Source organism: Buteo buteo, chromosome 15 (genome assembly GCF_964188355.1).
Source record: "Buteo buteo chromosome 15, bButBut1.hap1.1, whole genome shotgun sequence".
Classification (NCBI taxonomy): domain Eukaryota; kingdom Metazoa; phylum Chordata; class Aves; order Accipitriformes; family Accipitridae; genus Buteo; species Buteo buteo.
This window is the reverse complement of record NC_134185.1, coordinates 28,457,006-28,465,499: the sequence shown is the minus strand read 5'-3', so window position 1 is coordinate 28,465,499 and position 8,494 is coordinate 28,457,006.

The following is an 8,494-nucleotide window of genomic DNA, read 5'->3' as shown; positions in this document are numbered from 1 at the left end:
CTAGTCCTGTTCTGGGTGTTATCCAAAGCAATGGCATCTCTTGTATTTCTTCCACCACCCCCAGTTTTTCACTGGGTCCTCCATGTACAAAGTCAAGAATTGCCTGAGCTATAATTTTTAACAGCTCAACGCTTCCAGCAACATACAGAAAATGTGTCCAGAGTGGAGGAAGATGAGGCCTCTGAGCTGCCACTTGGCTTTGGTTTTATCATCTACTTTGTTATCATGCTTACAATTGTCTCCTGTATTGCAACAATATTTCCTAAGCAAAGTCTACTCAGTTTTGATTCTGGTAGTGACTGAAGAGCAGCAGAACAAATGGAAGGTCTTGAGAACAGATTACATTCAAACAAACCACAAAAGACTTAAATAAGGCACTATGCCACTTGTGAATCCTGGTTTGCTCTGGTAAAATCTGTAAACGGTGTTAAAAAAAAGAGCAAAAAAGTAAAACCTTCATAGGCCTCCAGAGGAAAAAGAAGGCATCTATCTGTACTTACATGAAAATGTGTTTGGTTGGTTTTGACAACAGTGAGCTCTACTGCCAGGGAAGAAACATTTCTAGTTCCAGAGAGGAAACCTTCAAGCTTCAGAAAGGCAGAAGGAAGAAGAGGCTTTTCATTCTGCTGCGAGATGCTGGGGTTTGTACTTGTTTTGGAGGGGAGGGGGACCCAAGCTTTCATGCTGATGGGGAAGTAAAATAGTTCTTTATGGAGTATTTTATAAAGGACTATCAATCATTCCAGTATGAGCCTGAAGCAGAAGGGGAGCAAAGGAGAGGTCATGCACAAAAAAGGTTGTGTTTCAAGCCACGCAACGAATGGAGATTTGACTGTGGGAAAGGAGATTCATATTCATGCAGACCCTGAACTTGGCCTTACAGAGCAGATAAGTGCCGCTTGTGCCCGCAATATCCTCTCGCTGAGGTCTACCACCTATAAAATAAATCCTGTAATGAAAGCAGATCACCTCATAATGCAGTCCTGGAAGGGGCTGATTCATCTAATATCTCTTGCTTACAAATGTACCGTGGGGTTACCATAGTTCAGGCAGCCTCATTAAAAGCAGTGCAAAACACGCAGAGCCTGAATGGAGATGAAATAAAAGCCCTATAGATGGCTGTTACACATAATCCATTTGTTACTATGCTTCGGGCAAACAAAGGAGCACATTGTTTGTAGAGCTGCTTTCTGCCAGCAGCAGGACAAATTCTTATATGATTCTAGTGAATTTTTTACAACGTTCAACAAAACGAAGAGTGTGCCTTCTTCGTAATGCTAGCAATTCATGACTGGGAGAGGGATGAAGGCGGAATAGAGAAAGCGAGTGTAAAACAGTGAGATCAGGTAATTAGTAACAGCTGTACAGGGAAACCGAAATTCTTACTGATTCTGAGCACCTGGAGACCTGCACTGGAAATGAGAAGGAATTTTTCATGATTTTACATGCATTACATATAGTATATATAAAGTTTAGAATCTATTCCCTAACCACGAAATTCAAGTGGTTTAAATTTTTCCATACCAGTAGGTGACAAAGCCTCACTAAGCTTGGATAGCCAAAATAAGAGGATATTCTTGAAATACAAGTTGGCCAGACGCTAAAAACCACAAAGGCAGGCACTGAATGAAGCAATGAATTTAACAAGCAGAGGACCTGTCTAGTTACACAATGGAAAAGTTTAAAATAAAATTGCTATTCCTAGCTGTACATTTGGCATATATGTGAAGGCTTTTTTTCACCCTAACAAATTAATGGAAAACATAGTTTGCAGTCTACGTATTATTGGCATTCTCATACCCCGGGTTAAAAGATGTAGAAGCAGACTTCATCCTGACCTCACTGGAGTTGCACCAGATTCTAAGCATGCTAACCTAGGTGTCAACCTAACCAATTAGGACTGGTTAATTCACATTTTTGACTACACCTTGCTTTCTTTTCCAGGAGCTATGTCTTCAAGAGTACACCCTCATTGCTCATATATGTGAACAAAACAAAATTCCTGAAGTCGGATTTCTAAAAAGAGGCTAAACACTTCTTAGGCTGGCATAAGCTGAGAGGTGGTTTTTATGCCTAAACAAAGGAAATGCGTGGAGATTATTCTTCAAGCTGAACAAGCGATACACTACACAGAGCCAAACCCTTTGCACTTTAAGAATGGGACACCGGCCTGTCACCCCGCCTACACGCATACAAAGTGTTAGAAAAATTTATCACCTGAAAACAAACCTAAGAAGAGGGCTGTCAGGGACACAGTCCAAAAAAAACCTATGTGAGGTTTTGTTTAGCAGCGATATAATAACAGTCGTTTAACTGCAGCTGAAGCAAGAGATTTTCACCTCCCCTGGTCATGATACCACTTACCCCGGCTTGGAGGCGAAGGGGCAGGGTCTCTCTCAAATAGCCTCCGCTCTTCTTTGGGAGGGAAAGCAAAGCAAAGCGACGCTGAATGCAGTTAGGGGCCTCAAAAGGGAATCAACGTATCTGCAAAGGAAACGGCACACTATGAGGCCCTGACTGTTAATTCTATCTTTGTCCCACGAACAGAAGTGGTGGCAAAACATGGCCTGGTGGAAAGATGCGAAGACAGCACGAGGGCAGATATGCAAATTTCTGTGGGAAAACATCCCCTCGGAGGCATTGAGAAGCACTGACATGTTTTCACATAAATCATTAGATAAGAAGGGATCCTATTTTCCATCCAAACGGCACTCCAGAAGATGGGGGGAGCTGAGGGCCACCCCTCCTCCATGCACAACGAACCACTTTTGCCTCTACCCAGCTGATCACACAGAAATTGCTTTTCTGTATAATTATACGAAAGTAGCAAATAGGATTTAGGGTATAGAAATACTCTCTGTTCTAAGGTGTTTGTTGTTTGTGTACCTGAGGTAAATACTGACAATCAGGATACAGGAAGAGCCGCATTCTGATTTCCTAATTATTCATTTGTTCTGGACTCTGAGTTCCCAAAATTATTTGAGGCGCTGCTAGTGTCGTAGGTGGCTAATATATTCAAGAATACAAACTGCAGTGGGCTGGATTTCTGCTGCAGCTGGGAGGTCTTATGGATTAAGTGAGTAAGTAAATGCAGTGAGCGAGTGGGAATTTTCTGACTGTTTTGATAGGTCAAAGCTTAATTGCTGGCATATTCTGAATGAGGCATTCCACTGAAAACTTGATTTGAACCGATACTATGCAAAAAAAAAAAAAAAACAAGTAAGAGCTGACATTTAGCAATTAAATAAAAGAGGAAATACGATTCAGTGCCCACTCCCCGGGCAAAATCCCGGCTCCTGCTCCTCCGTCCCCTGACGGGCCTGGAGAGAAAACTCCCATCTCCTGGTACTGGGAATCTCTCCATCCATCCCTCGAGCCTCACACGGCCACACGTGCTACGAATAACGCACTCCGCTTCCCCCGTGGGTCACTCTGAGGGGAGGGCTTCACCCGTACAAATATTTAGCAACAGTTTTCAGCAGAAAATTCCCAGAATCGCATTGGATGGGACTGGGGGCGGGGGGCAATATAAGTGATTAATGGGTCCTCTGCAGAACAAAACCTCCTCAGCTCTGTCACAAGATAGTTGCTATGGTTTTTTGACACCGCTTAGCAGAAATTTGCTTTAGCCGGGGGGGATTGGAGGAGGGGAGAAACAAAAAAATACTATAGAAAAGTCCTCCATTGTACACTAGCAATTATTCTGAGCAAAATCCTGTGCTTGTCTAGAATTTCAAGCTCTGTATAAATACTTTCAATTAGATTTTAAAAAAAGAAAACACAAATGAGGAGACTTTGTTAAGAACAGACAGCTTGAAACATGTCTTGTTAGCTATCAACAAAGTCTGTTAGAAATGTTGGAAGGTTTCAGCTAGGTTGATGTAAAAACAACATCAAATATCCCCTCCTGTGAGACTAAGTTAAATGTTCTTTGCAGTGACTCAATTAAGGCTAGGTAAAATGCACGCTTCATTGCAATCAGCTGCAACAACATCAGAATCTTTTAGTGGGATATTTTACCAAAGTCTCAAGTTTAGACTGGTTTAAAAACGCTTTGTGGCAGATGGCAGTTTTCATAGGTGTAAAACATTCTAATATATGGGACAAGTTCTGCCTGAAACGTCCAACAAAATAGGAACGAGAAGTTGGCCAGGGAAGGCTTTTCAAAGTGTCTAAAAATGGATGCTTCCCATTTTATAAGGCATAAAAAAGCCAAAGCAGCACGCAAGAGTTTTAAGGTACCCTACCCATCTGGAAGAAGAGTCTTTCCGCATGTATTTTGAGTGACACAACTACAGGCTTTTATCACCACCCCCACTTAACGGAAGATCCTGCTAGACTGAACACTGGGGATTTGGGGAAGTTGGATGCTTATACAACAGCCTAGAGAAATTGCCATCCTTTAACAGCCTCGGGCGTTTCTAAATTGTCTTGTAAACTCCAACATCTGCAAGATGCAGAGTGCCCTACCTCCCTAGAAACACTGTATAAGGGTTGTCCATCTGTAGCCAACAAACATCAAACCAGAAGACCTGGGAGCCCAAATCATTTGGGTTTGTATGCTTAAGTCTGTCGGTATGTATTTACATGCCATAAATCAATGCTACACAGGCAAACATCCAGGGTAGCTTGGAAGGGGGAAGCAGGATGGCTGTGTTATCACATCACGCCGGGCTACAGGGGGAATTAATTCCTCCAGGAAAAGCACTCCGCTGATACAGCTACTCTGCTACTGCTACCTGAGACTGCTCGTTCAGTGCCAGGTGGGACTGCATCATGTCACACAGAAATATTATTCAGGTATTTTTGAAAACCCATTCCTGAATCGCAAGTACGATTATTCGTTACTTTATTAATTAATTCATCGCTTCACTAATTTCAGTGCTCCAAAGTCAGTTTTTACCAGCTGATCATCTGGCCCACACAAACTGTCAAATATCATAGATTATATAGGACAAAAAAAGTTGCTGCAGTGTATCCATTGGCATGTACTGCGTTGGACAGGCAAGGTGTCAAACTTCCCAGCATGTGGGAGAAGTTCTTGAGAATCACTTAACAGTTTTCAGTGGAAAATGCTGTGTCAATATCAGAATTTTTTATATAAATGTAAGAGTTCCAATGAAAATTTTAATTTAGAAAGTTGTTCAGTTGCAGGGTAGAAGGAGAAAGCATAATCAACACCATGACAGATGCACGGCAAGTGCTTGAGGGGGAAGGTGGCAGGCGCAGGTGCAAATCCCCACTTTGCATATCGCCCTGCCTAGAAACTCAACAAGGTCTTGGTTTTATCCCAGTGGGAAATATTGAGATCTCAGGATGATTTTCAGGATGGGAAAAACTCTTTTTGCCCAGCACCACATCTGAAACTTCTCCAGCTTAATTATTCCTGATGTCTGAGTGGCTGCTTTAAAATCCAACAAAGAGTTTACTGGGTACGAGAACAAAGTGTCCAATTTTCTTACCCAGTGCAAGCTGGAAGATATGATGGAGGAATATTTCAGTAATTAGCTGAAATACATTTGACAGGTAGATTCAGAACACAGCTCAACAGAAATGCAGATAACAGAAGGAATTTTCCAGACAGTCTTTCAATATAGCTCTATCACTGAAGGCAACATAAACTGCACTTGAAAAGCTGTAATTTGGCCACATCTGTAAGCACATCAGTGCTCTTTCCACAGCCTCACTAAGTGCTTGGGGCTGGGGTTTGCCACATTTCCAGTGGTTTTGCTTTCAACATTTCTGGTTTTAAGTGATTCCTTTGTTACGATTTCAGTCATCCACCTACTGCATATTCCATCCTATTTGTGACCATTCTCCTGACACCTGAATCAGCGTACGGTGCTCAACAGCACACTGGCAATGCTCATTCAGTACAGTGCCTTTGCCATTCCCACAACTATCAGAAACTAATTAAGCATACATATGACACTTCACATTTTTGGGTTTTTCTCTATGCAATTTCTTTGAATTTCTACAGTTGATTTTCACACCCAATATGAAAACAACATTAATTTTACACCAGGCTTCTTTGCAGACCAGCAAATAACAAAACTGGTAGAATTGCTAGGTAGGATGTTCCTCCAGCAGAACAAGAAAGCTGGGGCTGACAGATGACAAGTGAATCATCTAAAGCAATATTTTCCTGTTGAAAGCTATAGTGGTAAGCAAATAAAAGCTAGTCTACAGCTTTTGGAAAATAAGGAGGGAAAGCAACTAATCTTGTTTAGACAGTTACAGTCCCTTTCTTGATTGACATTGTCATAGTTCCTCTTGGCTGGGCATGAGAGAGACTTTCAAGAGGTTTTATTCTTAGACCGATGTGACAACTCACCTTCTCGAGATTGCCTTTTCCACGGAGGGATCTTACTTGACAGTGTTAAACTAGATACTTATCCTCGAAGACACTGTGCTCATCATTTGTCCATGCAGGAAATGGGCCACAAGGGACTACGTGTAGTTAGTTAACTATTTCTGTCTTTAGACAACTGAAGTTCATCACTTCAATTAGTCCAACAGCATGTTCTCTCACTGCCCATCTCCTCCAGTCATTTCAATTTCTTCAGGCTGGCAAGTGAAAAACAATAGAAAAGATGAGATCACATGCAGACGCTACTGAGCGCCCCAATGGAAAGCAATTCAGTTGGCCTCTGGGAGCACCTCCACTTCGGTTTGGCTCCGGAGCACACCTTTGAACAGCGTTCACTGACCATCCCCGCTTACTGTGCTTTTATTCATGGTGCAGCGTGCTCTTTCAGACGCGATGCTGTTGGCAGCTGCGCTTCAAGGGTACATCTAACGGCGTCCAACTGATAATGAAACGCGCAGCGGTCACATCAGCTCCTCCACACCAACTCTCCTGCTAAAGAAGGCGCTCCTATAAGGCTGCAGTACCTGTTAATGTAGACATAAGCTCAGACAGTTAACTCCAGGAGAGAATTAAAGCATGGAAACTAATTGGAGGGAGACACCAGCCTGCTTAGCGATAGATCTTTGGTTTCCGTCGCATCCCTGTTCTGCTGGCTACCTGAGCTGGACTCCGAGGATCCCTTCCATAGGCTCCAGTTCTTCCCTGGATGTGGGCTGAGACCTGCACCTACCGCAGGGTTCAGGATCCATCAAGTGACGGCCTCTAGGAGCCAGCAACCATTTAATACACACAGAAAGCATGCTACGTGGCAGTACTGCTACAAAGAAGTAGCAGTACTTCCTTCAAAAACTACTTACCTTCTAAAACTAGAAGTTAAATCCTAGAATATTTGAGAAATTACTCTCCCTGTTTATACGCCTCAAGTTTAATGGTAGAAAAATGTAGGAAAATTGGAAGTTTTTTACTCCACTAGGTGGTGTAATTTGTCTTTCTGTCAAATGTGGCATTACAAATATTCCCCCTAATACTTCATTCAAGATGGGGCCACAAAGTACCATGTGAAAAGTGAAACAGGAATCTGGTCTACAGGAGTCAGAAACTTTTACCAGGTCATGCCTCTTTGGTGTTTCCTATGAGTTATTAAAAAACCTTCTGTTGGGAAAGGATAACTTACCTTTAGAACATTCCTAGATCCATGGAGGAACAAAGTAGGAACCTGAAACAAAAATATCATGGTCACCTCCTATTTCCCCTTACACGCAGGCGCCATCCAAGCTGTTCATGTGATTTAACTCGGTTTTTACAGTGTAACATCCCTAGAAGCTCTCTCCTTGGTTTATATCCAAGTTACAAGATGATGCAGTCAAACATACTCCTGGATCTTTCTTGGTCAGTTATGTTTGCACTTGCATGAGTATAGTTACATACAGGGGAAGCAGAGAATGCTAGACTGCATAACAGCATATATATCTTGGAAGATATACCCTGGCTAAATGCAACCCTGGTGGATATATCCCTCTGGCTGAAAGAAAAACAACCTCCTTGGCTGATGCCATCCAACTCTTGGCTTCAGTTGAAGTCCAGATTTTAAAAAGTATTTCTGGAACATAACTTGCTATTTAGACATTTGTAGTCATTTATTTGTTCATGCTCACTAAGTAACATCTACTGACACAAATACAAAAAAAAAAAAAAAAAAGAGATCTAGGAAATAAGATGCCCAACAACCCATCAGCAGCAGACCACTCTTCCTAGAGTTCTGTAGCTACTAATCTGCCACATGATTCAGCAATAAACAAGTCCTTAATGGAGGAATACAACTAGGTAATTTTTATAGTGTTTCCAGGGTGTCTTGTAGGTATTAAGCTTAAACAGAAGTCGCAGAACTCACAGAAACAAACCAGTATGAGAAAAGAGACAGTTGGTTAAAGCACAAGACCGAATTGAACAAAACCCATCTGGGAAATGGGAGAAAGCTCAGCTATCCTATCAGCTGCAATTACCCTTATGCTACCCGCCCACAACTTTGCTTGCTTGCCCTTGGAGAACAGATACTGGTAACATAGGCATCTTTCAACAAACCAACCCATGAGAAACGCAACCAAGAAACACATCCAACACAGA